This window comes from Saccostrea cucullata, unplaced genomic scaffold, assembly GCF_032062105.1.
Source record: "Saccostrea cucullata isolate Sc308-1 unplaced genomic scaffold, CSIRO_AGI_Scuc_v1 ctg605, whole genome shotgun sequence".
Lineage (NCBI taxonomy): Eukaryota > Metazoa > Mollusca > Bivalvia > Ostreida > Ostreidae > Saccostrea > Saccostrea cuccullata.
The window spans coordinates 209,856-219,277 of record NW_026923558.1 but is presented as its reverse complement, the minus strand read 5'-3'; the positions used below and the strand labels follow the sequence as shown (position 1 = coordinate 219,277).

The 9,422-nt window shown below is 32.9% G+C and overlaps 1 pseudogene; it reads left to right on the top strand.

Moving 5' to 3' along the window:
• Nucleotides 1-3,444: 3,444 nt before the first annotated feature.
• On the top strand, nt 3,445-8,888 carry LOC134264322 (interferon-induced protein 44-like; annotated as a pseudogene).
• The last annotated feature ends 534 nt before the right edge of the window (nt 8,889-9,422 follow it).

Here is a 9,422-nt window from a genome sequence, read left to right as displayed (position 1 = left end):
TTTTTGATACTAGTTATGCATGTGTATGTTACGCAGGATGATTCTGATTGCACGCAATCACGTGATAATATACATTAAAGAAACGCAAATAAATAGGTGTTATAATACTTTTTTTCTGTGTTATACCGTACCTAAAGTAATTCATAAAAAAGTTAAAAAGTCACTGAAGCAATTCAGAACGAAGTTGAAATTTTTAGTTTGATGTTTAGTATCCATCTTAATCTTTGTGTTTATTGTAATCAATTATATTCCCTCCACTAGTACATGTATGAATACGGGGTACCTGGTATTTCTTTTTACTGTTTGACAGATGGGCTCTCTTTGGCATTTTGATGCGTAAATCTTAAACGGGATACAATGTACAGTGAAGATAGCAAACTGATTAATAAAGTCTTTTAATTATAAATTTATTTTATTGTTACAAGGCGTCTCATTTTTTATGCTTTAAGAGACTGCCTAATTGAAGGTTGGACAAAAGACACAATGCTTACACCACATACAAGTCAAATTGATGCAAGGAATCAAAACAGCCACAAACCTATATTAAGCAGTAAAAGGTTTTCCTCCAAGAAAAAAAACCACTGCGCCAGAAAAGCTGAAACTTATATTGTCAAGTGAGCTTTTCTGAACAAAATTTGTCTGTTTTCTGTCGTATTTGTTGGGGTTGTTGTTGTCGTAAACTTTTCACATTGTCATCTTCTTAAGAACTACTTGGGAAATTTCAGCCAATATATAATTGTTCAAATCAGGGCCCCTGGGATAGGGCGAGGTCACAATATGGAATCCAAGTTTTACATTGAAATAGATAGGAAAATTCTTTAAACATCTTCTCAAGAACCACTTTGCCAGAAAAGCTGAAAATTATTCAGAAGCATCCCCGGGTAGTGTATATCAAAAATTGCTCAAATCATGCCCCCAGGGGTAAGGTGGAGCCATAATAGGGAATTCAACTTTTACATTGAAATATATAATAAGGAAACATCTTTTAAAATCTTTTTCTCTAGAACCACGTGCACTGGACCAGAGAAGTTGAAATCAATTTGGAAACACCCTTGGGTAGTGTAGATTCTAAATTGTTAAAATCTTGAAACCTAAGAGTAGAGCAGAGTAACAATAGGGAATCCAAGAGTTACATTGAAATATACTTGAACATTCTTTAAAAAATCTTAAGAACCAATTGACCAGAAAAACAGAATCTTATATGGAAGCATCCTATGGTAGTGTAGATTCTAAATTGCTCAAGTCATGGCCCCTGGGAGTAGGACAGGACCAAATTAGGATTTCATCAAAGTTTTCCATTGAAATATAAAGGAAAATTCTTTAAAAATCTTCTTTTCAAGATTCACTGGGCCAGAAAAGCTGAAACTTATACGGAAGCATCCTTGCATGGGTAGTGTAAATTCTAAAGATTGTTCAAATCATAAACCCCGCGGGTAGGTTGGAACCACAATAGGTATTACAAAGGGGAAATCTGGTAATGAACAAAGTAAATCAGGTGAGCGATGTTTGATTACAATATAACTTGGTCACGAATAGACTGCACATAGATACATATTATTTAATGTATAGGTTTTAAATTTTGTCATTCTAATTAACGGTGTTGCCCTTGTTACTAGAAAAAATTGTAGGAAAAATTGATTTAAATGGAAATCTTATAGCAACCATTACGAGTAAATATTGAGCGAATTTTAATACTTTTATTGTTTTTTTTCTTTTGTTTGTTAACAATATAATATGCTGCGGTCGATTATGAATTACTAAACATCTGATTTAAAAGAAAAAAAAAAACATGAAATAAAAGTACAATCATTTAGACATATATTTAACATTAAGCAATTAAAAAAAATCTTTGATATATGAAAACATCCATCAAAACAATGTATAGATCTATATATATATATACATGTATAATTTTTTTCCTTCAACATTCTAATCTCAGACAACCTCATATCTACATCAGCTGCACCTGCCACCGATAATGCACTAATGCAATTCACCGAAACGAAAAAGAAAATAGAATATAATGTTTAACGTGAATAACCACGTGCGTTTTGTGAAAATTTCTTTCGTTTTCTAAGTTTCTGTGAATTGTGCTTAAGCAAAGTTTATTTTTATTAATAATTACAAAGGAAAGAGAAAGGGAAGTAGATCTACATCATTTTAAAACAGATCGATTTTTTTCCGAAGTGAAGCTGCTTAGCTGACAAATCTGTACACGTGGAACAAAAATAAGGTAAGCTTACGCTCATTTTGTACTTTTTGAAACGTTCAGAGAATTAGTTTTTTTTTCTTTTAAAAGTCTCGATCAGTCCCTAGGATGATACGAAATGAACAGAGGAAGGGTTCTGGCATGTAAAAAGTCATTTTTATATGAAGTTCGGAGACCACCATAGATATCTATCTATCGGTCGTTGATGGTGTCCCAGTAGGACTAAAAATTGACAAAAAGGAAGTAAAGCTAGCAGATTAGAAACAGAAAATAAGTTTAATTGATGCAAAGCATCAAATCGACCGTATGGTGGTCCTGGAGGTACTGGGCACGAATTGTCCTGCTACATCCGATCACATGGGATACGTCACAGCACCTGTTGTGACGTGTACATATCCTCTCTTTTCTGTTACATGCTGCAGAGTACGGACATGTCTTAGTCTGCTCCGTTATTGTCACATGTATAATATATTGCGGTCACTTAAAAACATCGGGTTAATTTTTCACATTTTATTCTAGGACCCATTTGAATCATTCTGTTGATTTTTTTTTTTGTAAAAATTAAATTATACATTTTCTCTTCAGAAAACTTAAACTGTCGAAAATTATGTGAATTTGCAAGTCCAACGCTACATATGTTCTATTTTTACTTAATATTTTACTCAAATTTTCCAGTACCAATATGACTAATGTCTTACTGATTTAAAGTAACAAAAAGTTATCTTTATTAAAAGTATTACAAAAATTTGCAATAGATCAATTAATAATTCTGAAATAAGGCTCATTCTCAAGTCCAATGTCTGATTTCACAATCTTCTTACAGGGGTCTGATGGGCCATATTTCAGACTATGTGGGCAAAAAATGTGTGGTTGAATTTCTTTCAAATCATAAATAAATAGAGATTTTGTATCTTAGAACAAAATCTCAGTTTCAGAAAAATTAAATTTGAAGAAAAAATTTGCCCTATCTATTGTGTCCTACCTTAAGAATTAATTTTCTGAACTAGGCCTTATAAAAACAAGAACATCTCATTTCCCCATATGCACTTTCTAACACAAACACAATAAGATCGGTCGCTGCTGCGGCCGACATAATAAGTTGTCAGACCACCTGATTCATTTTTTTCTCATCACTGCTGGAAAAGTTGCTGAAATATCGAGAAATATGCAAATTTTAATGTGTTGATTTTAGACAACAACTTGTATTACATCTTTCTGCTTCAAACCTTAGAAAAATGACGGAACTTCTTGATCAAAAATACAGACTGAGATCAGTTGTCCACCTGGATAGGAAAGACGTGTCACTTGCGGTTACTGTATAAGATCAGCAGAGATGGGTGTTCAGCAGCAACATTTCACCAACAGTGCAACGGTCAGGGCGCAACAGTGACGGTTTTCTACAACACTAACAACACAATATACGGGGGGTACCTGGCACAGAGCTGGAATTCTAATGGCGCATATATCAATGATCCTAATGCATTCTTGTTTCGACTGCAGTATAATGGGTCATCGAATCCACTTAAGTTTCCCTTTTCCAACACAGCTACTGCAGGGTATGGACAAGCAAGTTATGGCCCAACTTTTGGTGGGCACGACATCTATTCCTTTAATGGAAACATCAACAAGTTTGGAAATTACTTTCTTTTGAATGGCTCTTTCAATATGGGGCACTCGTACACTTTAAATGGACAAAACTCCAACTCCATTGCAAATAGTCATCTTCAAGTGACTGATCTCGAAGTATACCAAGTAAAAGGTATTCTTAAGTTATAAAATGAATAGTATCTTTACATTATTAATTGTACAAACTATTACATGCATAACAAATTCAATCGGTATTCTTAGGCAAATTGTGAAAATTTTTATTTTAGATGGCCCTGACCCAAACAAATCTCCAGGAAAGACAGTGGATTCTGTTCTTGATAACCCATGGAGAAAGTTTCCGGAATTTAATGATGAGGTATTGAGGTTAATATATTATGTGGAAATTTCTTTTTTCAAGGGATAAAAAATAAAAAAGAACAGATTTGCTCATTTCTAACACAAAGTAAACTGATATTTAAAAAAAAATGATTGCGTTGGATAAATTTGTAAACAAACATTCTAAGAATAAGAAATGAAAGTAGCCTTCCGGTAAGTGAAATGACCGTATTCCCATTAAAATATGAAAATGCCACAATGTCGGCAAATTTCACTGAAAACGAACAAAATACAAGCTTTACTTATGACTCAACGTAGACTAGTCCACCAAATTTAAGCTTAATATTGGCAAACAAAATGAAAATGATGAAAAACCCTTAAAGATGGCTCAGTGTTCTGAGAGCCGAGTATACAAGTACATGTAGGTATAAATTTGCAGTTCGCCGCCGCAAATGGTGGCATCTTCGTATGTGTTGAAACTCGATCTCGAGAGGGACAACAAACAAACAAATAAACGAACATACCGAATTCATCAAATGAATTTTTAGAGACAAGAGTGATATATGATAATCTAATGTGTATAGGTTACATGTATAATGTACTCCTACAAGTAAGAGCCTTGGTTAACGTCCTTACGCTCCTTATATATCTCGGACCCTACATCCGAAGGCCATTTGCTAACGAGCTCGTTCCACCTGAGATTTTGGGCGGAACTTATTATGCGTGAGATAAACTGTTAAAAAGTAATTTTAAGGTATCTACGTGTTTGTATGAGGAATAAAAGTCACAAGAAATAATAAAATCCATTTTTTTTTCAGAGTGCATTATTGCAGATTGCTAGTCAGAAAATGAAATTTTCGTTGCCTTAAACTTGTTTCATTTCGTCAGATTTTCTTCTTTCCATTCCCGAATTTTAAACAGACGACATGTTTTAATTTTGCTTCGATTTTAAAAATAATGGACTTATTGCTAATACGAGAGATTAATTTTTGTCTTTTATGCTTAAGTTTTATCGTAAATAGTGAGTATTTTATTGTTTTGTGTCATTCGTTAATATACAAAGCCTTATTTTTAATTAAATAGTTTATTTCCACTTGGGTTCCAGTGGCGAGATTTTTACTTTGGATGCTAGAGGTTACGCGGCGCCAAGTCAAAAGTATCTCGCCGTGAACCCCTAGCATGCTTGAGTAATGTATTATGTAAAACAAGTACGAATAGTAACATGTATATTCCAATAATTTAATTCTGGTTGTAACGCTGTATTTGATTGGATAAAAAATTTACTTCATATCGTATAAAATGGGTTGCCTACGTCACAATTACTTTCCTCCAAAACTTATCAATCCGCTTGACGTTACGTTCAAATTTTGTACAAATTGAAGTCATTTTGTTAGAACAATCATCTTATTTTCTTACATCAAATGAATGAAAATTAAATTATAAGCAATGAATTTAATAGCTACCCATTTTATACGGTATAAACTGGGTTGGAACAGTTTACGCTTTTTAATAAACCGCTTCGCGGTTTATAAAGCGTAAACTGCCCCAACCCAGTTTATACCGTATAAAATGGGTAGCTATTAAATTAATTCCTTAATTAATAATTATCATTTTAAAGATTTTGATGAAGTTAATTTTGTCAATGTGAACGTGAATTTTGCAAATATCAGGCAGTTCAACAAGTAAAGGAATTGATTGTTGATTTTGAACCTGAGAGTGACGCTGAATTGTCTGCCGTCAACATTCTTCTGATTGGTCAGATTGGCGCGGGAAAATCCAGCTTTTTCAACTCTGTCAATTCCATTTTCCGCGGGAAAATAACTAGTAAGGCTCGCAGTGGGAGTTTTGAACATAGTCTTACAACAGTGGTAAGATTGATAGCTTTGAAAGTTGCAAATTTAAATCTTTTCTGTCAGTGTAGTAATATTGCATGATTATAGGTTGGTGCTTCAGACGTATAATTATATTACTCTATTTTTATTTTATTCATATAAGTGAATGGGATTGGACAGCAGGCAAAGCCTATTTTAGCCCTCTCCCTATTACTCTATATAAGTTAAGATCATGATATGTGAAGTCATACCAGTGTTTGAAATGTTTAAATACTTGCAAATTGAATAGAATATTTTGATATTATTTTCATTGGAGCTTTAAAATATTGGTGGTATATAATGTATCCTCTGAATTTAAAAACTAAGAACTAGTGTTGTACACATTTTTCTTAGTTTCGAAAGTACACCATCAAGGACCAGAACTCTGGACATAATCTGAAGATCCGCCTGTGTGATACCCGGGGTCCGGAGGAGGACTTTACAATAGACGCCCAGGAGATGGCTTACATACTGGACGGTAACGTACCGGACAGGTACCAGGTATGATACAAATATAAAAAGATACCAATAGACGCTCAGGAGATAGCTTATATACTGGACGGTAACGTACCGGACAGGTACCAGGTATGTTTGAAATATATATAAAAAAAAAACCAATAGACGCTCAGGAGATAGCTTACATAATGGACGGTAACGTACCAGACAGGTGACAGGTATGATAAAATATATATAACGTCCAGTATGCCAGGTATGATAGAAATATTGCAATATTTGTTTTTAATAAGCCTTTTTAAGGGTGCATTGACACAGATTTAAAGTTAATATTTTCTTTACAATATCAAGACCTACTTAATAGCATATTTTTTAAATATATTTCACACAAAAATATATTGAAATATATATTGAAATCTTATTTCATCTTTAAGTTATTGAAACTTCAAATTTTTGGATGGTTTTGATTGACACGACCTTGCACTCTCACGAAGAAGAAGGTATGGTTTCCATACAAATTTTGCCCTGTGATATTCTAAAAAATGAAACTGGTGTTAAAGTTGAAAACTCATGCTTTTTAAATAAAAGAAATTCAATGCAAAAAAATCATACAAGTCATTTTTCTCACATAAGTTTCTAAATGCTAATTATGACCTCATAAACATGTGCATTTACCCGTTTTTTCTTGAAAAGTTGCAGAAGACACTAATTTTCAATGGAATTTTCTTTCAGATAGCTTTGTCCACAGGAATTGCCCACAAAAATATTGAGATATGTGATTTGTTATTTTATTTTGCCCAAAGTATCAAAAAGTTATCGTGGATGACGTCTGTGGACACTATTTTCTAAAGGAAAATCACCCTTGAAATGTGCCATTTTGAGGCTTTTTCAGTTGAAAATAGTGAAATGCTTCACATTAATGACGTCATATTTGCAGAATGGTAGTTATTCATGCCATATTCTTTCCTGGTTTATCAGATTCATTTATTCAACTAATATTTAAGCCAGTTTCAAAACTTTTTGATGTCATTACATTTTTTGGGCGCCAGAAGGCTAAAACCATACCTTCTTCTTTTACATTTAATATAATACTTATATAAGAAAAGTTGCAATCTTGACTTTATGTGTATTAATGGAAAATATATAAAAACTTTAATCCAGACGGATGTGACCGGTCAACAGGGGATGCTCACTCCTATCTAATCCCACCTATGATGTTTTAGAGGTCCATGTTTGCTTTGCTCCTATTTTGTATTTTGTTATGTACATTGATGCTGCATACTGTTTGTTATCTCCATATCCTTCCATTAATCTGAGAATCGTTCTTTAGGGTTTGTAATGTGATTAGCGAACATCCAAGAAATACTATATAAAGTTTACAAAAGGAAAATTAAATGAAACAATTTTCTTCTAGTTTAATCCATCGTCACCATTCACTACAGAAACGTTTGGTTTCATTCAAAATTCAGGACTTGGAGACAACATTCACTGTGTGGCGTTTGTAGTGGACGGAAGTACAATTGACGTTATGCCTCAACAAATTCTCAAACATCTTAAAGATTTACATGGGATGATGAATCAGAGAAGTGAGTGATTAATTATAAATTAGTTTGGCTAATTCTAGGTATTGAACGCATCACGGAAATCAACACACATTTCTCCGAAAAATGGTAAAATAATATATTCTTAGAAGACGTTTTGATGATGAGTTCTTTGAACAGTCTATTCAATTTACTATCAACTTGTTTATTTGTTTCATAAACAGATATTCCCCAGGTCGTGTTTTTGACCAAGCTGGATAAAGTTTGTCCAAAAGTCGATGAGGATACGTCGAATATATTTTACAGTCCAGCTGTCCGTGACACAGTCAACAAGGTTGCTGACGTCATGGGATTACCACGTGGCCATATCATGCCAATCAAAAACTACGAGAATGAAACAAGTTTGGATCCAAATATTGACATCTTGATTCTGAAGGCGTTGAAGCAGACGGCAGATTTTGCAGACGACTACTTGGAGGAACAGCTGGATAAAATAGCCGCCGAAGGAAGAAGAAAGGAGAAAGACTAGTACTAAAGCAAAATGGTTGTTTTTTTGGGAAAATTTATGAATAAATTTTAAGACGACTGTAAAAATAATTCACGAGTAAATAAATATATATGCACTGAAATTTTGACTGGAAAAAGAATGTGAATGCTGAAATGTCGCATAAGTAGACATTCATTTAAATATTTGGAAGGGAAGACGTTTGATTATTATAAAGGGATTTCCACAAATATCCGCAAGCAAATCATTCAATTCTGCATGAGATGTTTCCTAATCTGTTGTACTAGTATTTGATAGGATATAAATTGGCTAACCTACAATTTCATAATAATAGACTATATTTGAAATGAGAAGAGCATTTATATTAAAACCATATATATATATATATATATATATATATATATATATATATAGGTATATGAGGTTGTTTGTGGGCATCGATCTTCTAAGCTGGTTTGTGGGATCTCGCATTTCTACATTGTATAGCTATGCCATATTCATAATTTAGGCGTTATATATGGTCCTTATAAAATATATAATATAATTTTTGAGTTAATATTAAAAATGTTGTATATAATTGTGGGTCAAAACCTTCCTATATATAGAGCATTGTGGGATAAACTATATACATCGCACAATCCTCTTCATATATGAATTCTATGACCCGTAATATTATCTTATGCTATATATATTATTAACTGCAATGCAAAATGAAAAGACATAAGAATTAATGTTTGATAAAATATCTATAGATATATACATGCATGTATATTTACTTATGTACAAAATAGAATAAATCACTAAGAACAGTTTTGCTGATTTCAATATAAAATTTTCAATATTACTTTTCAAGTACTTTCGGATCATATTAAATAATGATTTACATGAGTTACATTACTTATGAGAATCTTAACAAGATA